The sequence below is a fragment of the Pseudochaenichthys georgianus genome, chromosome 5 (genome assembly GCF_902827115.2).
Source record: "Pseudochaenichthys georgianus chromosome 5, fPseGeo1.2, whole genome shotgun sequence".
In the NCBI taxonomy this organism is placed as follows: domain Eukaryota; kingdom Metazoa; phylum Chordata; class Actinopteri; order Perciformes; family Channichthyidae; genus Pseudochaenichthys; species Pseudochaenichthys georgianus.
In genome coordinates this window covers 21,138,290-21,160,123 of record NC_047507.1, presented here as the reverse complement: position 1 = coordinate 21,160,123, position 21,834 = coordinate 21,138,290, and the positions used below count along the sequence as shown (strand labels likewise).

The 21,834-nt window shown below is 41.5% G+C and overlaps 1 protein-coding gene across 2 annotated transcripts in view; it reads right to left on the bottom strand.

Moving 5' to 3' along the window:
• LOC117447118 (sodium-coupled neutral amino acid transporter 3-like) overlaps window positions 1-12,355 on the bottom strand; it is a 42,249-nt gene extending 29,894 nt beyond the window's left edge. The window contains exon 1 of one of the 2 annotated variants that reach the window (XM_034083741.2): window positions 11,820-12,355. The gene's annotated coding sequence lies outside the window, so the exon portion shown is untranslated. The remainder of the gene's footprint in view (window positions 1-11,819) is intronic. The other variant, XM_034083742.2, reaches the window with a different exon arrangement.
• Window positions 12,356-21,834: the final 9,479 nt, after the last annotated feature.

The window sequence follows — 21,834 nt, the reverse complement described above, 5'->3', positions numbered from 1 at the left end:
ATATTCTTGTTTAATTAGACTTCTCTGTTTCATTTATTCTACTCTGTATAATTGTTCTGTAGTTATTGTAGCTAAAACGGCGCTTTTGAGATATTTTAAATCTCAGATCTGCTCAACTGAACCTGTTACACAGGTCTCAGTGGGCACTCAAGCCTGCATTACAATATAGGCAGGGCCACTCTGCTGTCGCCCATCAGCTGTAGAGAGTTAACTAATTAGAGGGGCGTGGCCCCACAGCTGTGAAAACTCGGCAACCAGGCGTCCATTTTAGGTAGCTCTTTTCCTGGAGCGTCAGCTTCAGCGTCAGATAGCCGAAGACTGACAAAGACTTGGAGTCCTGCGGGAGTAAGACTGACAAAGACATTGGAGTCCTGCGGGAGTCACGAGGGTGGCAAATCCTAATCTGATTGAGCTAATTACAGCAGGTGTCTTATTTTCTTTTCTTTAGTTTTCTAGCCCCTTATGCTATAATCATGTGTATTTTCTAGGGCTTTCAAGTTAACGCAAAAAAAATTAACGCCTCTAATTATTTTAACGCGATTAACGCATGTGTATTTTTTTTCCTCGGCCGCCCCGTAGTTTCAGAGCGCATCGAGTTTAAAATACCATCTACAAGCTGATGCTGACAGCCCCGCTCCTGCCGCCCGCTTGTGGCAGACCACACTTCCACGCTCACCGGCAGGCACCGACTAGCCATCGGGAGGACCGGGAGGGTGTGTGTATGTGTGGCCCGAGCGAGCGAGAGAGAGACCTTACCTGCATTGTTGTTGTTAGCATCTGGTGCTAGCTAGCTGCGCTAACGGATATAAGGAGCTGTTTAAATGAAAACAGAGGAGCGACATTTCGCCACAACTGCGCAGAGCACTTGACTTTATGCAGGAAGCCAGACAGTGGGACATTGTAGGAGAAGTCAGCACACGGATAGTGCAACATGATTGCAGCGTCCAGGCAGCTCCTGTTCGAGCATAATATGCCTTGAGTTGCACATAGTTCCAACGATCCATCACACACACACACACACACACACACACACACACACACACACACACACACACACACACACACACACACACACACACCATTTGTATTGTATTATTGTATGAGAGGTTCCAGGTTGAATTGAGGCGAATATTTGTCATGTTCAGAGGTTGTTGTGTTTAATATTCATGAGAATATTTGTCATTGTTCAAATGATAATAAACATTAGCATAAAGCATATTTGTCCACTCATATGTTGATAAGAGTATTAAAAACTTGGAAAATATTCCTCTAAGGTACATTTAGAACAGATCAAAAATGTGCGATTAATTTGCGATTAATCGCGATTAACTATGGACAATCATGCGATTAATCGCGATTAAATATTTTAATCGACTGACAGCCCTAGTATTTTCTCCATTCCTGTTCATGTGTCTTCTCGCAATTATCACTGGCCCCGTGTATCTCCTAATCGCTATAACCGGCCTGCTCTCATCTATCCCACATGCTCCACTGAGATCCAACAGATCTATCTAGTTTCAGGTGGCCTGTGGAACTGCCAGTCAGCTGTTCCTAAGGCTGACTTCATCTCTGGCTACGCCTCCCTGCAGACCCTGGATTTCCTTGCTCTCACTGAGACCTGGATTACTCCATTCAACACATCCACCCCAGCAGCTCTCTCCACAGCATATTCCTTCTCCCATACACCCAGACCCACTGGCAGAGGAGGTGGCACTGGTCTCCTGCTCTCTCCCAAATGGAGCTTTTCCCTCTTCAAGCTACCTAACTTCACTCCTTCCACCTTTGAATTCCATGCCGTCACAGTAACCCATCCTATACAATTAACCATTGTTGTTCTCTACCGTCCACCAGGCACCTTGGGGGACTTCTTGGAGGAATTAGATAATCTCCTCTCACACATCCCTGAAACTGGCCCTCCCGCTGTACTTCTCGGAGACTTCAACCTCCAGACAGGGCAGATAGACGAACTAACATCTCTGTTAACCGCCTTTGCTTTCTCACTGTCTCCTTCCCCACCAACTCATAAAGCTGGCAATGTCCTTGATCTCATATTCTCAAGCAACTGCGCTACTTCTAACCTCTCTGTAAACCCGCTCCACACATCCGATCACTTCTTCATTTCATTCTCTCTACCCCTTTCCAAACATAACAAACTAATCTCTACTCATCCTGCACCTGTCCGCCGTAACCTTCGTTCCCTCTCCCCCTCTACCTTTGCCTCATCGTTGCTCTCAGCCCTCCCTTCCTCTGACTCGTTCCAACTCCTGCCTCCAAACTCTGCTGCAGAAACTCTCCTCTCTACTCTCTCATCCTCTCTGGACTCTCTCTGTCCTCTCACATCTCGGCAGGCTCGTCAGTCCCCTCCTGCTCCCTGGCTAAATGACGCACTGCGTGCTAATAGAACCGTCCTTAGGGCAGCAGAGCGGAAACGGTGGAAATCCAAACACCATGACGACCTCCTAACCTATCAGGCTCTCCTCTCCTCTTTCTCTGCTTCGATCTCTCAGGCAAAAAGCACTTTCTTTCAAGATAAGATCCAATCTTCCTATTCCAATCCCAAAAAACTACTTTCTATCTTCTCCACCCTCTTGGACCCTCCCTAAGCCCCTCCTCACTTCTGTCAAGCGACTTTGTTAACCACTTTGAAAAAAAGGTTGATGATATTCGCTCTTCTTTTTCTGACTCACCTTTATTCACCTTTACTCACCCTCCTTTCACCCACACACTGACCTCCTTTTCCCCTCTCTCTCCAAGTGAGGTTCTTGCCCGCCCTACCACCTGTCCTCTGGACCCTATCCCTTCAAACCTCCTTCAGACTATTGCTCCTGATATTCTACCATTTCTCTCCCATTTCATCAACACATCTCTAACTTCTGGTCACTTTCCAAACAGTCTCAAGGAGGCAAGAGTAAACCCTCTCCTAAAGAAACCCACTCTCAACCCGTCTGATGTTATAAACTACAGGCCTGTCTCTCTCCTCCCGTTCCTGTCTAAAACACTTGAACGCGCTGTCTTTAAACAACTCTCCTGTTATCTCCATCAGAACAACCTTCTGGATCCGCACCAGTCTGGTTTCAAGGCAGGTCACTCCACAGAAACTGCTCTCATTGCTGTCACTGAGGAACTGCACACTGCCAAAGCAGCATCCCTCTCCTCTGTCATCATCCTGTTGGACCTGTCTGCTGCATTCGACACGGTGAACCATCAGATCCTCCTTCACACTCTCCAAGAACTTGGAGTTTCAGGCTCTGCACTTTCCCTCCTCACCTCATACCTCAAAGACCGCACCTACAGGGTTACTTGGAGAGGGTCCGAGTCCGACCCTTGTCAATTAACTACAGGGGTCCCTCAGGGCTCTGTTCTTGGTCCCCTCCTCTTCTCCCTATACACAAACTCCCTCGGATCTGTCATTAGCCCGCATGGTTTTTCATACCACTGCTACGCTGACGACACCCAATTAATTCTTTCCTTTCCCCGCTCAGAGACCCAAGTCGTCGCACGCATCTCTGCTTGTCTAGCTGACATCTCTCAGTGGATGTCTGCTCATCACCTCAAGCTCAACCTTGACAAGACTGAACTGCTTTTCCTTCCGGGAAAAGATTGTCCCACTCTTGACCTGACAATCAACATCGGCACCTCTGTTGTTTCCCCGACTCAGACTGCAAGGAATCTGGGTGTGATCCTAGATAACAACCTGTCCTTCACTGCAAACATCGCTGCTACAACCCGTTACTGCAGATACACGCTTTACAACATCAGGAAGATACGTCCCCAGCTGACCCAGAAAGCCACGCAGGTTCTCGTCCAGGCTCTCGTCATCTCACGACTTGACTACTGCAACTCCCTCCTGGCTGGTCTACCTGCATGTGCCATCCGATCTCTGCAGCTCATCCAGAATGCAGCGGCTCGTCTGGTCTTCAACCCTCCTAAATTTTCCCACACCACTCCGCTCCTCCGCTCCCTTCACTGGCTTCCGGCTAGAATCCACTTCAAGACACTGGTACTTGCTTACCATGCTGCGAATGGATCTGGCCCTTCCTACATCCAAGACATGGTTAAACTGTACACCCCAGCGCGTGCACTACGCTCTGCATCAGCCAAACGACTCGCTGCACCCACGCTGCAAGGGGGACCCAAGTTGCCATCAGCAAAAACACGTGGGTTTGCTATCCTGGCTCCAAAATGGTGGAATGAGCTCCCCATTGACATCAGGACAGCAGAAAGCCTGCACATCTTCCAGTGCAGACTGAAAACTCATCTCTTTCGACTCCACCTTGAGCGATAGAATTACTAACTAAGAACTGCTAACAGAGCACTTATATACTAATAAAGGACTGGCTTATCTATAGCCAGTTGAGTAGCACTTGAAATGTTTGGCTCTATGAAACCTGATGTATTTATATGATTCTGTTTTCTTAAAGGTTGTGTCTTCCTGGTCGAATGTACTTATTGTAAGTCGCTTTGGATAAAAGCGTCAGCTAAATGCAATGTAATGTAGTGTCTTGTGACAACCCTGCATAGGAGCACCAGCCTGGTGACTCACTAAAATTGTGATTTATTTATAGAATCCAACAACACTTTCCGTCACTTTGGCTCAACTCTGACTCTGGAAACCCCACCGACAGCAGGAAGGGACAGTAGAGGAGCAATGTAACCCCACATACAAGTCCTGAGACTTCTTTTAAAGAGTGCAGACAGGACAGATTATGATACAAACAGCCTGGGATGTGCTTGGGGACAAAAGTAATATCCTGTAAGACAAGACAAAGGGGGACAGGTAACACGTAAGAACAAGTAGACTGTATGGGCTGGACTTATGTTCATTAATTAGGAGCTGAGCCTTATCAATAAAACATTGCATTCAGAGCATTAGCCAAGTGAAAGTTGTCTTTTTGTTTTGTGCTATTAAATAGTCAAATACAGGGTTTATATATTTTTACTGCCGTTTATTTCTGCATGTATTTATACGTTTACGTAGTTTCTTATATATTTCAGTTTCCAGTGCAATCTTTTGGAGATATTTTTTTTTTAACTGCTTCTTGCAAATTGTGTGAAGGTTATACAATACAGCAAAATCTGCATTAGCTTGAGATGACAATCAATCTGCAGCTCCATCCTGCTGTGCATGTTTGAGGCATTGTATAACACATACACTGTTCCAGGTGCAGAAGGCAGCTATAATTATGCACTGAAAGCAGTCAAATGAAATCCCTGTAAACTTAAGTTGGGTATGGCATCTAAAAGAAAATCAAAAAGCAGTAAAGTGTGTCTAAACAGAATGAGAAAACCCCAATCAAGATTGAAAAGGCAAGAAAGGGGATATCTTTCAACATATCACAAAAAAACAGTTTACAGCGAGGGTGTTTATGCCATGTTGCTCTTGAGGTGATCAGCTGCTTCAAAATAAATGATAGGTTATGCAGATTCTGTATAGTCCCACATCTGTTTCAACAACATGTGAATGTAGAACAAATGATTCACTTGACTGGAAAGTGATCTCAGCCCTGCAGCTCTCTGGCTGACGAGCTGCCATCATCTCCTCTGTACAAACACTATGCTGTGCAAAACTGCAAATAAACAAGTTAACAAGCACCTTTTGTCACATACAGTGCACTAAAACGTTTTTTATTACAAGATGCCAGATAGTGTGGTGCTTACATTTTGGGCAGTACTCATTGCAAAATGACAAAGTGATGTTGTGTTCACATTGTTTGCAGAAGGAACTATTGGGAATTGGGGGGGAAATGATACCCAAGATGGTGCATATTCAATGTTAGGTATTGATACATTTATACAAATGTATAAAAAAAGTGATGACATTGATGCAGAAAGCTTACACACCTTCCGGCGCAGACTGAAAACTCATCTCTTTCGACTCCACCTCGAGCGATAGAATTATTAACAAAGAACTGCTAACAGAGCACTTATATACTAATAAAGGACTGGCTTATCTATAGCCAGTTGAGTAGCACTTGAAATGTTTGGCTCTATGAAACCTGATGTACTTATATGATTCTGTTTTCTTCAAGGTTGTGTCTTCCTGGTCGAATGTACTTATTGTAAGTCGCTTTGGATAAAAGTGTCAGCTAAATGCAATGTAATGTAATGTAATGTAATGTAGTCATGTGATTAAATTAAAGCTTATTGCCAAAGCAGTAAATGACTGGGATCAAATGCTTTTTTGTTTTCTAAGAAAAAGAGAACATGTTTCAACACATGCACCCCATTCATTGTATCTGGGTGGTACAGTAAGGCTGGTAAGAACTGGCCTGAATAGTAACACAATGCTGACAGGGTTATGGCAAATCAAATGTGCCCAGTTCTCATCAGACAGCTGCCAAATACAGCCCTGAAAGCAAAGGCAAGTAAACTCACTGCCAGATGAATAAGACTGCAAGTCAGGGTAAACAAAATAGTAAAGATGTACTTCTTTAAAACAAGATGTTTTTAGTTTAGCGATATGAATATACTGTATATGAATAAGTTATCACAATGTTGCTGCATACTGCAGGTGTGTGCAAGCATTTTAAAAGTGTTAAAAGCTCGCCAGCAGACTACTGTGTTTTGCCTGCCAACCAGTTGCTGGATGACAATACCAAATCAGTTTAATTTGGAAAATCTTAGCAGCTGAACGGATATACTAATGTAGCTAATGTAGCTAATGTTTACTAAATATTTTGGTAGGAGTTGAAAAACTCCTATTTAACAGATAAAACACTTCCCTTAGATCTACTGTTGAGGTATCTTTAAAGAACAGTGGACAATAGAATTTTCTATACGTAAATTATCATGTATTTATATATGGTTTTAAATATTATTTCCTTTCTTTTTTATACAAATGTGACAATACATATACACCAAAAATATATATATATTTTTCACTAGTCTCAACAAACTATGAAATGGGGACTGTTTCTGTACTTCTTCTAGCTTTAGAAAGAGCCAGTTTATAGAGCTTTAATCAACAGTTATTTTGTATCTGTATCAATGAATTTTTCTCAATTCATGGGTTCATTGATCGGTCCCTTGAACATCAGAAACTCACATTATTTTATGGCACAAGTGGTGAGGTGATGAAATGTCTTGGTTTGTCCAACTAACAGTAAAAACAACAAATATTAAATAAACCATAATGCAAGACCTATAAAAGTAGCATATGCTGATTTGAAAAAAATCAATGAATATTCAAGAAATGTCATTTTATTTTGATCAATAAATCGACTAATTATTGCAGATCCGCCTGTTTAACCAGGCAATGTTGAATTGATATACAAGCAAATTACTTTTTTCTTCCTCAGATGGTCAGCTGTGATTTTGTTCGCACTGTGGCTTCACAGGCAGATTGACTAAGGAGGACCAAACATAAAGCTCAGCAGTGGCACAGTCAAGGACATCACCTCATTGAGGAAAGCGTATGCCAGTTGTGTATTGGTTAGAAACAATACAGCAGGATGCACTCAGCTAACCAGCCTTTCATTCAGACGTCCTCTGTCAACACCACACTTTTCAAAGCCAGCTCTGTCTTCCCTCAATCATGCGCCCTCAAACAAAGTACCATCTCTCCTGGCATCTGCCACTCGGCTCACTCCTGTTTCCTCCTGATCACATGGGAGGAGAGCAAAAGAAAGAGAGTACATCATGGGGGCGAATGCATTCATTGAGCTGGTAGTACAACTCACGCAGTGTTTGACCACCCTGCTGGATGTTGCACTGCTGACTCTGTCACATGCCGCAGCACCACGGACGTCCAAATTCCAATCAGAGCGGGCAACGACTGTAAGCAGATCAATGTAAGGCTTAAGCATCAAATCCCTTATAGAACTAGGTGCTGAGTACAATAAGCCAACGATGGATAATGAGCAAAAATACAAGTATAGCTGAGACTCAGAAGATTGTTTTCAGCTTTTGGGCAGTTTAATTTGACCCAATGGTAAGACTTAACACTTTCTGTCCTACTGAAGTGTCTTTGGCAAATAAATCGAGACCAACAAGAACCAAGACAGACTCACACCAACCAACCCTTTACTCTGACTTCCTTATGAGGAGAAGAAATGATAAAGAAATGCCCTATAAAAGTGGTTCACTGTTGTTAAGTATTGTGGCTGATCAATCAATCAAGCTAAACAATTACTATTCATTTAAACTGCTCACATCTCATAGACATGGACACTGAGGATCCATTTCTAAATTGTTTTGGCCATTATGCAGTTTCAATTACATGAAACAGTTGTTTCTGTAAGACGTTGATGTAAGACTCTGCTGTCCAGTTATCAGCAGTAGATTGAGCAAAGTGTTGAGGGTAAAATCCTTTTCTACGTATATGCCTACGTATATGCCAATGGTCAGATGAGCTCTAAGTGGTGTGACCTAATCCGGACTACAATTCTTCTTCAAAATGTAGTAATACTGTGAAATGACTTGAGCCAAAAGGATAGATTTACCTTACTGTAGGCCTAGACTTTCTAATCCATCCGCTTTACTGTGCCAATACAACTACAACTACTGCTTTTTGTAGCCAGTGAGAGGAGAGGGTTAAGGAATTTCTTCAGTTTGCTTTTATTAAATCCCTTTTGAAACCTCAACTCCAGACAGAAAAATCATGACCTTTCATAGATTAATACAATCAACAAAGTCACAGCAGGGTGTTCCTTTCTTCTCACAGTGAACTCAATGATTCAAAAATGCTGCAGCTCGTGTACTAACCAGAGTTAGGCAAAGGGACCACATTACTCCTGTTCTGGCTGCCTTACACTGGCTCCCTATAGAACACAGGATAGAATTTAAAATTCTTCTTTTCGCCTACAAAGCCCTTAATGGGCAGGCGCCATCTTACCTTAAAGAACTCATTATACCCTACTGTCCTACTAGGGCATTGCGTTCCAAGAATGCAGGGTTGTTGGTTGTTCCTTGAGTCTCTAAAAGTACAATGGGAGCCAGAGCCTTTTCTTATCAAGCTCCACATTTGTGGAATCAGCTTCCAGTTTGTGTTCGGGCGGCAGACAACCTATCCGTTTTTAAGAGTGCGCTTAAGACCTTCCTTTTTGATAAAGCTTATGGTTAGGGCTGATTAGATTCAGCCCCTAGTTTTGCTGATATAGGCTTAGTTTGTCGGGGGACATCTTACTTCTTTCTTCTCTCTGTCTATACCTGTGTACTCTCATGTTCCGATTAACCCAGCTTCTCCAAATTTCTTTCTTTTTGGTGTCTATATACGCTGGGATCCGGAGTCATGGATGATCCTGCAGTCCTGTGTCCTGCATCGCGAGCCCTGGATCTTGAGTTGTGGCTGTGGTCCTGGATCATCGGTCCTGGATGGATATCCTTGTGGATTCATCTTCCTATTATACACACATGCATTTCCAAACATTTGGACTACCTATGTTGCAAATGTATTATCTTTTCAATTTACACACGGCATCTATTGCACGTCTGTCCGTCCTGGGAGAGGGATCCCTCCTCTGTTGCTCTCCCTGAGGTTTCTCCCATTTTCCCCTTTAAACTGTGGGTTTTCTTCGGAAGTTTTTCCTTGTACGATGTGAGGGTCTAAGGACAGAGGGTGTCGTATTGTCATACTGATATTCTGTACAAACTGTGAAGACCACTGAGACAAATGTAACATTTGTGATATTGGGCTATACAAATACACATTGATTGATTGATTGATTGATTGATTGATTGATTGATTGATTGATTGATTGATTGATTGATTGATTGATTGATTGATTGAACTACATTGAACTCCATGGCTGAACAATCCCTTCATGTTTTCTTTTCATTCCTACAGATGTAAATCAATACAGAATCAGAATCAGAATACCTTTATTAGTCCCACGGAGGGGACATTTGTAGTTACAGCAGGGAAAAGAGCCACTGACAGCTTAATGTTACATATGTTAAATATGTGAGATGCATTTAAAAAAAAAGTACTAAATTATGATATAATAACTAAATATAATAAAAAATAAAGAGTTACATAATTTAAAAAAAATACACATCCCATAACAGTTCTTAGGATTTAGCAGCCAGGTAAATATTACACAGTTATTAACGGCATATTGCACATCTAGCACATATTGCACAGGTGGTTGGTATTTAACAGCAGCAAGTTACACAATTTACAAAATACAAAATACACACCTTGTAACAGTTCTAAGGATTTAGCAGCCAGGTATATATTACACAGTTATTAACGGCATGTATATATTGCACATATTGCCCATAGTGTATTGGTATTTAGCAGCAAGGGGTGATGATACTGCTACAGGCTATCTAAAATAGAAATAGGGCTTTGATCAAATCAAATAGGAACTTACTGAGTATCTCTGTCTGTGTCACATCTAATGGTGGATAAAAGGGAGTCAGCAGAAGGAGTCATGAACATTTCTCATCCACTAACTGCAGATTTAAAGAGAAGAAACAACTAAGGAAGATATTTGCTTATTCTCTGCTGGCCATGAACCACTATAGTAAATGTGAATGATGGCTATGACCTTTGTTGCAAAGTACTCACTACTAATTTATTGTCAATCGATACATTTTGTTATCAACCTGCCATAAGATGACATTTGTGAAACAACACCTTTCATTCTCCACTCAAATAACAGCTGTGTAGGCATGTGCCTGATCAAAAACATGTATTTGTTTCCCTCTCATACACGTGTGCAAGGATACAGTCTGAAACACACAAATGCAGGCGTTAATCTCACAGCAGATCAAATACTCAGCACGCCTCAAAACTGAGGCTGGATAAGTCTGTTACACTGTGATTTCGTTCTGGGATGGAGTTGGGAGAGAGGCAGCACACAGGCCAGCGATGAACAGAGAGGTGTGTCACTCAATTATAACGAAAGAGGCCATGTGGGCTTGACACGAGCTCTCACCAGCTCCAAACCGTCAAGTCTGCCATTGTCTCACCTGCTGCTCACAAGCCCTTGAGGTGACTCATCGTGGAGGAGTTAATAACTGGACCTTGCTGACTGAAAGTGTCTCCAGAAAGCATGCCGCTGTTAGGAGTTTTATCCAGTCTATGGCATGTTGTGCACAAAGCAGATGTATTTAATTTGAGCGCCTCTTTTGCATAGTTGGACATATCCTACCAAAAGCCTGATTTTATCCTTCAGACTTGATAGCACCTGTAGCCTAGCTGTGACGTGGTGTGAGCCAGCTGTGAATGCTTCAGCCAGGCACATCCTTAAAAACGCGAGAGACAATCCAAAAGTGAAGTGCAATGCAATGCGGGCACACGACGCCTCATGCTGTCATTATAGTATTGAGTGCCTTACATATACACCTGTTCAAATTACAAAGCCTAGTGGTCATTTGAAACACACATTTGATCACTGCTACTACTGGGTCATGGCAGTGAGAGGGAATGACTGTTCAAATCAGAGGATGCACTCTGGGCAGAGTGAACATATTTAGTTGTGTATCATTATTCCAGCTGATTCTAGGATAAGCCCGAATGAAGAAATAACTTACAAAGGAGGTATTTGGAGTGCAAAGGGAATCTCAAAAGACAAATGAAGATCAAGTGCGGCGAGCTTAGTAATATTGCATCTCTCTATGGATGGTTATCTGACGACGAAGGACATTGCCTGAATGAAACAACCCCAAACAACGTTATCTTGACCTTACTTTTACTCCCGTGTAGGCTAAATGTCACAGTCGGACTAAGCAAGCAGGCTGATGCTGCACGAAGGAACGTTTTTTCCTAATGTTCTTTATTTTAAGGTCCCTGTCTATGTGAAAAACATGCTCATTGATAAGTTGCAGACATTGTGGGTGCTATACTCGTCAACGAGCAGCATTCAGTGCCTTACCAGTGAAGTGCCAGTGTCCTCCTCCAACTCCAAATATCTCCACACAGATCTATCCTCTGCTCGCTAATGGGTCTGCCTCCTCCCGTGGCGTTTCGTCCTGCCTCTGTCCCGCTACGTCCGTCCACCTTCCCTCCAAACTGCGTAAATGTAATGTGTTTCCCACTACAATTGTCCTCGTAATCTTCTTAAAAGTGGGATGTGAAGAGTGCCCAGGTTCCGCCTACCGCACGCACAACGACTCCCCAATCAAATGATTGTTGTGCGTGTGCTGTTGCGAAGCCAGCGCACAGGGTCACGAGAGCCCTACTATTTGGCATGCGCCCGTTTAAATCCTTTGAAAATGATGACCCAAGCTGCGTTGATATCGTCGGTCGTTGAAAGGCTCGTGCCCGCTACTCTTAACATGTTATTTTTCACACGGTGAAGGGGGTCGTGTGCATTTCTTGTAGACAGGTTTATCGTCGTGCTTGAGCGCGCATTATGAGACATTTAGTGATCGCGAGGAGACCACACACTAGCATTTATTTCATCTACTCGAGTGTCTCCCGAAAAAAAACGTACCCGGGCTCTCTTGAAAAATCGATGTAATTTATATTTTTGGCAAGCATCAACGTCAACAACGTTAACAGCTGCCTGAACCATGTGCCACAAAAGCTCACTGTTTGCTTACGCACAAAGGATACGCACGCTCCATTTCTAGGTCATGAGCGGGAGCGCGTTTTGATGTCACTGTATACGCTCGGGATCTCTTTGCTCTCTCTTCTAGCCCACAATCACGAGAGGATGACACACACCTGCAGTAAAATACGAACAGGTCCCCTAATCCTGTGAACTTGTATTCAATGTATTCATAGGTGGGCAGATAGAGCCAATCAAATTTTCCATAAGAAAATGACTCATTTATATGGCATGAATTACTCAATCTGCACACAAACACACAAATAATACATCTACTTTTTTAAAACGTGCCTTATCTTTTTACGTCAATGATTGCTGATACATCCTGCACTTTCTCCCACAAATACCATACTGTCATCTCACCCCAGAATGACCCAGCAACCACCATTTCCTTTGAAGCTGTGGCAGTAAACCTGACCTTGTGGAAAACTAAGGACATTTCACCTTGGGGACATATAAGCGCAGCATCTGCTCTGAGGTTAACCCAGTGGGGAATGGCTACCCATCGAGGAAAGGGCCAGAGATGCTGAGAAAGTGACTGGTGCGTCCTGGAGGTCAGCAGAGCAGCTCAACAGATGTATGCTATAGTTCAAAGAGAGGCTCTAAGTGTGCTTTAATCCGGGCTTCATTCCAAGAGTATATAGTCCTCTGGATGTTCCTATTCCCCATGAAAATGTGTTGGTATGCTAATTTAGGCACTGTCAACTAATGAGGAGAGGGTGAAGAGCAAATACATCTGTAACTGGTTCTGGAGACACACATTTTGTATTCTGTATACTCCCCCTGTTCTTTCTTCTTTAAACTGTGCATGTGTACCAGTCTCACCTTGCCTTACCTGTCAGCTTTAAGGTGATTGGTAGTGCTCCAGAGGACTTTCTGACTGCCAAGAGCGGTGCACAGCAAGGCGTAACCATAGAAACTGGGTGTAGCAGGTCTGCAATGCAAGTAGAGATGGCAGAGATGCTAAATAAATAATTAAATATAGCAATGAATGTATTTTAGCTTACACATAATAAAGTCAGAGAACTATGAACCTTTTAAGTACAAAAGGCTATCTACATTGAAATGGGGGAAACATGAAATACTTATGTATGCTAATAATATTCCAATTATATACACAAATACATAAATATGTATACAACAACAATATACAATCACAATACTGCCATGCTTGCGAACATTTATTAAATATTTCTAAACACAAAAGGAGGCTACATCTGAGGTTGAGGTATGTCGTAATTGTCTAAAAAACTAAATACCAGACAAACTGAAATTGTATCTCAATATGGCGCTTGAAGGCAACGGTATTACAATTCATCTCTTGGGAGTATAAAGTCTGTGCAATTTTTATTTCAATCCATCCAAAGGTTTATTAGTTATTTCAATTTGGATCAAAGCTGTGGACTGGCAGACCTACCGCCAATATTCCTATTAACATTCATTGAGGAAAAATCATTTATTTGTGGAGGTACTTGTAGCATCCTATCCTTCCTCCATAGCCCCACAGCCCACGTCATTTATATAATTAGGAGAAACGGGAAGAAAAGATCTTATCACAGACCACTAAACCCATTCATTTTTTTTTGCTGAGCCCTGCTGGATGATGTTGCAATCAAACTAAATTAAGGCCAATCTTCTGTGCATTCATCATTTGGGGAAGAGATGAAAGTCACTGTGTTATTATCCAAAGCAACATGGCCCACTCAATAGCTACAAATAGCCGTGCTGTGGAAATTATGTGGTTATGCAATTACCTGAACGATGGTTACAGTCACGTGATGCCTTTATGTACTGCTAGACCATAGGCAGTTTGGCAAAGGTTTATTAATGCCTTCTGAATCGAGTGTGGAGGGGACTCATAGCCATGCGTGAACATCAGCTAACACTAACAACACTTGACATGGTGCCTCTGGGACTTCAGGCATGATGAGTCAGTTTGAGGATGTGTTGGTTTGTGGGTGTTAAAGAAAAATGACATGTCTTCTCAATAGTTAGGGGTTTGTATTTATCAACCCATTTTTTGTTGACATTTTAGACATTTTATTACAACAACAGCTGTGCACGTACATAACAACTCAAACAAAATAAACAATGCAATACAGCTATAGATACAAATACAGAGATAATATAAAATTAAAATAAAAATGGAGTCGGAGTCACATTCTCATTTGACAGAACAGTTCAGTTCAGTTCAGTATTCCTTGTCGCTGGTTTGAATCTTAAACATTGACCATTTCTCCCATTTCTCTTCATATTGTGTTTCTTGCAGTCTCAGTCGATATGTCATTTTTTCCATTATATGAATCTCCTCCACGATCCGCATCCACTGTTCCATAGTAGGAGGCTCCACCCGTCACCATTTTTTTGTTATGGCTTTCTTGCCAGCTATCAACAGCATTTTTACAAGATATCTATCTATGTAGTGGACATTTTCCCCTGTACAATTGGCCCAGATAGCCCATGTGGTGTAGTCCATAGGAACCTCATAACTCAGTATCTATCGATTCCCAGAACTTAAATATTTTTTGGCATCTCCAAAATATATGTACATGGTTGGCCTCTGATTCTCCACATTCTCTCCAGCACAGAGGATTTGTATTTCTGAACCTTAGGTGTGATAAACAATCTGATCACATTTTTCCATGAGTATTCCCTCTATATCCATGAATTGGTGGATGATTGGTGTATTACATTACATGTCACTTGTTAGATGCTTTTATCCAAAGCGACTTAAATACATTCAATACTGTGGGCAATCCCCACAGGAGAAATTTGGGGTGAAGTGTCTTGCCCAGGGACACAACGACATGCTGACTGCAGTGGGGTTTGAACTTGCTATCCCCTGATTCAAAGTTCAGCGCACTATTCCACTGAGCCACAGCATCCCCAGTATGTATCTTCCACATGTTTTGCCAATCATCATCTGAAATGGTTGTGTTAAATTCCCATTTCTCTTTCATATATTTAGTTGAATGTTTATTTGTGGACAATACTTTGTATAGAGCAGTTATGATTCTGATTTTGGTTTCTTTGTATGAATTAGTTATGATTTGAATCACACCATTCACTTCAGCAGAGGGGTCTCTTTTAATTAGCTTTTTGTAGTAGTCCCTTATTTGTAAGTACCTGTTGAAGTCATGTTTATCCAGATCATATTTATCCTTCAAATTCTGGATACTCTCCAGCTCCCCATCCTTCTCTAAAGTACACCATGCTGTAATCCCCTTGGTTATTTATCAACACATTTGGTAAATAAGAAGGCTGAGAATAATCAGATCCATATAAAAAATGTCAATATTAATGAAATTGTTCAATTTTATTCAATGTTATCAACATTGGTTTCAATCTATGTTGGTTCGGCTATATGTTAGGGCTGGGCAATATCACTGCCCACCTTATCAGGTATAACGGTTCATCTGCTTGGTAACGCAAATTATGTGATATACCAATCAGATGACAACTGTGCATTTAGGCATGTAGACATGGTCAAGACGGCCTGGTGAAGTTCAAACAGAGCATCAGAATGGGGAAGAAAGGTGATTTAAGTGACTTTGAACGTGATATGGTTGTTAGTGCCAGACGGGCTTGTTTGAGTATTTCAGAAACTGCTGACCTACTTGGATTTTCCTGCACAACCGTCTCTAAGGGTTACAGAGAATGGTCAGAAAAAGGGAAATTTAGGCTGGTGGTGGTGTTGGATATTATATTGGCATACTTTGGGCCCCTTAGTACCAATTGAGCATTGCGTAAACGCCACAGCCTACCTGAGTATTGTTCCATGTCCATCCCTTAATAACCACAGTGTACCCATCTTCTCATGTCACAAAGCTCAAATCATCTGAAACTGGTTTCTTTAACATGACAATGAGTTAACTCAAATGGCCTTCATAGTCACCAGATCCAAATCCTATAGAGCACAGTTTGGATGTGGTGGAACGAGAGATTCGCATCACAGATAATGCAACTGCGTGATGCGATCATGTTAATATGGACCAAAATCTCGAAGGAATGTTTCCAGCACCTTGTTGAGTCTATGCCACCAAGAACCAAGGCAGTTCTGAGGGCAAAAGGGGGTCCAACCCGGTACTAGCAAGATGTACCTATTAAGAAAATTACATGACTTTACGTGTATGCAGCCTTTAAACAAAAGAAAAGACAACACTTATGCAATATTGATATATCCAAAATCTTAGACTATATCAAGTTTCATCATGATATCACTATGATAAAAATACACCCACAGGCCACTTTAACAACATGCTCATCATCAATGGTCAGTAAGGTTGGACATGGACCTTTTTTTATTTAAAGAAGCTCATAGCTGTTTTGTTTTTCCTGAAGGACCTTTTCTCTAGGATCCAATGTAATGCATCCGTTTGAGTTTACTGAGAGCATCACTATGGAAAACATTGTTTTATTTCATTTTGAAGAAGTTTTTATTTTCACGTCAACACCAGCAGGCAATGAGACAAATCAATAAAAAAGAAAGCAGCATATTGTCAGCAAGTTTAAATCTGACATAATGACGTGATAAACTAGAGTAATCTGGGAGTTTCTAAAGCATTTATCAAGAGGAGACATCTGTCAAACCAGGAGGATGATGTTTGTTATTCTCTTCAGACTTCAATCATCTGACAACGTTTTTACAGAAGAAGTTCACTCTCCTCCACACATAAACACATACTTGGGCCACCTGCCCATCCATTGCCTCTTTTACACACACACACACACACACACACACACACACACACACACACACACACACACACACACACACACACACACACACACACACACACACACACACACACACACACACACACACACACACACACACACACAAGTGGCAGATTTAGGATTATAGGAGATCCAGGGCTTAGCCCAGGAGTTGTTGGGGGGGGGGGGAGCAGGGGTACAGTGCTATTTTTTATAAGAGGGGGGTGGACCGAACATCCTTTAGGGGGGGTCGTCGCCTCCTCTTGGGAGGTCCGGGGGCATGCTCCCCCGTGAATTTTTTTTTTTAAATATTGAAGTTGAAAGCATCAATCTGGTGCACTTTGAGAGCAACATTAACCCTACCTTAATAATACCTTAAAGCGGACAAAAGGCACTGGAGAACACTTATTCATTAACACCCTTTAATGAAGCAAACTAATGCCTTAACTCACTCAAATAGTCATTTAATTATTAAGGTGAAATGAATGTGCGTAGAGTTTTAAAGGATGCGGATAGTCTCACCTTGATTCTGGCGCATTGCTTATCGTTTTATAGATCTATTCTCATCCACCATCTTTGTTTGTGACGTAAAGAGTGTAAGAGTCACGTTTCTGAATCGGACACTCTGAGTGGATGCAGTCACAGCCAATCGGAGTCTGATTCAGAGGGTTGTCTGTCAGTTCCGTTGTTATGTGTACTGAAACGAGAGCCGGCATAACAACAATAACAAAATTCGTGAAAACAAAATAAAAATTGGAATACGTTATTTTAATGTCTTAAAAGTAGACTGAGGTATGAAGGGTTAACGTTACATCTTAGGATAATTTTTAGTCATGTTCTGTATACATACTAACATATAAGGGTATACTTAGTGTAGTTACTCCATGTTTACTAGCTATAACATTAACGTTACATCACTCTTTTTCACTTCTTACTCAGTCAGCCAGAGTGCAGATATCACCATTAGATTAACAAACCTGAAACATCATCCATTTCTTGACTGCTGGTGATGACATTGTTGTCAGCTGCTGATACTGCTGCTGCTGCAGCTTGCGGCGCCTGCTTCAATGACAATAACTTTCTAATATCCATAACTGTAGCCTATAGCAGGGGTGCCCAACCAGTCGATCGCAGCGAGATTCCCAGTCGATCGCGAGATGTGTCTAAAAATAGAACAACAATATTCTGTTTTATCGTTAATGTCCTATAACATAATCTTCCCGTGCCAGAATAATGCACTTGAACGCACCAAAGCTTTGTGATTGGCCGGCGTGACCCCATATGTGGGGGCGTAGCTGGTGGGAAGTGGGCACTATTTCGCTGACGTTCTCCGGCTGAAGTCGAATAGTCCATTTAGCTTAGGAACCTTCCTAAAGGAGTGAAATGACCCGGAAGTCCCTCAGTGGCAGCCATGATAAGTGCCGTTCGAATTCTCTAGAATGATAGGAAAGGAGGTTTCAAACTTCCTTTATAACCTCCTTTAGCTTAGGAACCACTGGACCTCCCTAACCGACAGGAGAAGCGAAAATGCTGCCCCACAATGCCTTGCAGCCGCAGCATTTGCCGTCACTCAACAGTCGGTCGTTCACGGAAACAACCGATTATGACCGAGAAATGATATCATGAAAGTTACGGTGCTTATTACGCATTTTAAAACATAGGTGGTAAGTTGCCAAAGTGCTTTGTTTTGAACGTTCATCAGTATTATAATCAAAAAGAGAAATATGAACGTTAGTTTTCACTGAAATTATCAAATAAAGTCAACATTTCAGTCTTTACTGAGCTGTGTGGAGTTTGTTCAACTTTTAAAAGATGTTTGAATGGTGATATACACAGTGATAGATGTTAAGGACTAACGTTTATAATAAATACATCTGTATTGATTTTAAGATCTTTAGTTCATACAATCATACGTATTGGGATCATTTGTATTAATGCGGACCGGAGGGAGAGGGTGACGAGCATAAGTTTCACTTTCCTTTTTTATTTCAATTCCAACTTTGGTCATGAAGAATATGTTTCTCTGTTGTCCACGTTCATAAAGCAAAGCAGCAGCATCAGAGCACGGTGCAGAGTCTCTAGATGAGTTTACAGTAGTCCCTCGTTCTTATTAAACATCCATGTTGTAGTCCGCTGTATAGAAAACTGTGGTTTCCATAGTTTCCCCACAGCAGCAGACGCACACAATGACGTCCGCTGGCGCATCATAAACACGTCGGATAGTGAAAGTGCATTCGGATTCTCTAAAGTACCGCAGTCTCTTCTCCTAAATCCTTTTGAATTCTCCTATCCACTATCCCTTAACCCCGTGACGTTTCACTCAGAGGTCAAGGAATAGACGATAGGGTTAGAACTTAATTTTTAAACTATCCGACTGCAGCCTGTCAACAGGACGGCCGACTGTTGAGTGATGGCAAATGCTGCGGCTGCAAGGCATTGCGGGGCAGCATTTTCGCTTCTCCTGTCGGTTAGGGCAACACACTCTCACTCCCTAAGCGTCCAATAGCGACGTTTGGTCAGTGTCCGTGGCGTCCAATTTTGACGCTCCTAGTCTCCTTCAGCGTCATAAAGGGACGCAAATAGCTTTCAACTGATTGCAATGTATTCCCATCTGCGTCGGGATTTGACGCTCATGGAAGCACGGCATTCGTTTATGCCGGCTGCCCTTAAAGGCAATGTGAGCATCCATTCCCATTGGATAACGGAGAATTTTACACCCGGAAGTAAGTACTCCTCTTACTGTCGATTGATTTTACAGTGATATCTGCACTACTCATCGACTAAAAAACACCAGATTATCCTTGTTAATTACACAACATTGATTGGTTTAAATTGTGTGCAATGCTTTTGTATTTTTCCCCTTCGATTCGGAGAAACAAATATGTTTTCTGAGTAAAGGATGGCAGAAGACACTACACTACCCAGAATCCCCAGCTATCGTTTGGCCTACACCATGTGCTCTGTTTGACAAACCCCGTTTTTTTCACCATTCATTCCGATGGCTGGCGTCTATGTCACGTGATCTTCAAATTTCTCCCTGCAGAAAAAGAAAACATGGCCGAAATTCGTTTTATTCTGGGTGTAAAATGCCTATTTTAAAGTCAGTTTGGCCATTAAAATTCGTTTTGATGTCATTTGATGCAAGAAATATGAGTTGTTATTTCAGATTATGTGTGCAGTGGATGTACATGATCTTTAGTTTGCTAGTTATTACGAAGATTACTTCAGGAAATCGCGACGTTTTCATTGTTACCAAGGTGGTTGCTAGGGACGCTGCTATCGATATTATTTCTGTTATATTGTGTAACTGTTTCATGGTGTTATCTTTATTGCTACCCCCTTCCCCGTCAATGTATAGTGTTGGTCCACAGCCTAAACATATTAGTTTAACAAAATCCGCATCTAAAGATAGCCTACGTTATTTCCCCCCTGTGCAATTCCAGTCTCACATCTCAGAGCACATCGTCATTAACAAATACCGGAAACAGACCAAAATAATAATAATAATACCTTATTCCGAGTGTGCTTGCTTTTCTCTTTGAAAGTCATCACATAACGGCATTGTAATACACGGTTCGGCTGCATTACATATTACATATCTGCCGTAGTTCTGTATTTATAGAGCCCTGATGAGAAGACAAACATGAGGAACTGAAAACGTGACGTGGATCATAAATATATCAGCCATTAAACAACATCTTACATTTCTTTTCACACAATACGTCTCCTTGCAGTATCAACACTAATTCGGCTCACTTTTATATTTGATCCAATTGGTAGATAGGCTGTATTTACACCATAAAGGTGCACAGCTGATATCAAGGGACACCTGGTGGTTAAAGCATGTTATTGAATTTCAATATTTTTATTATTAGATATTAATACGATCCCTATAAAGTATATTCATTACTCGTTATTCTCTACTAATTGTTAATTAAAGACTGTATGTAATGACTATTTTGCACATCCCGTTCAAGATTTCAAGATTTTCTAAGGTTTATTGACATATTGGTCTGCACAACTGTGGTGTAGTTCTGCACTGAATGAAAAACTTGGGTTGCAGGTTCCTCAATAGTGTATTACAAGACATCTATCAATATTTGTGCATACCTCCAGCAATGTTAACTATGTTGAAGCACTTATTTTAACTGATATTATACATAATGTATTACTCTTATAAGATGTATGTAGATATTTCATCTCCGGCCTTGTCAGGTATTGAACAATCAATAAATAAAGAACACAGAATTGTTGAATATAAAACACAGAATGTATGTGATTATACTAAATGATTTTCAAATAAACACAACTGCATATTTAACTGTTACACATGCTGATGTAACGCAAATGTTCCAACTTGGGATCAATAAAGTATATCTTATCTTAAGCTGATCGATGGCTACTGCCATATTTGCAAAATGTGCCTCTGAACCTTGACAAGTGCATGTTTCAGGCTTATCAATTAATGTAATGTAATGTTATCACAGGGGTCACACACATAAGACCAGCTGTTAAATAAAGCTCTTCTGACCTTAGCTGGCGTGTGGGTATATATATTAATACTGCCAATATTGGGCACAAGCAATTTTCACCCATTTATTAATTATATGTTTTAAATGTG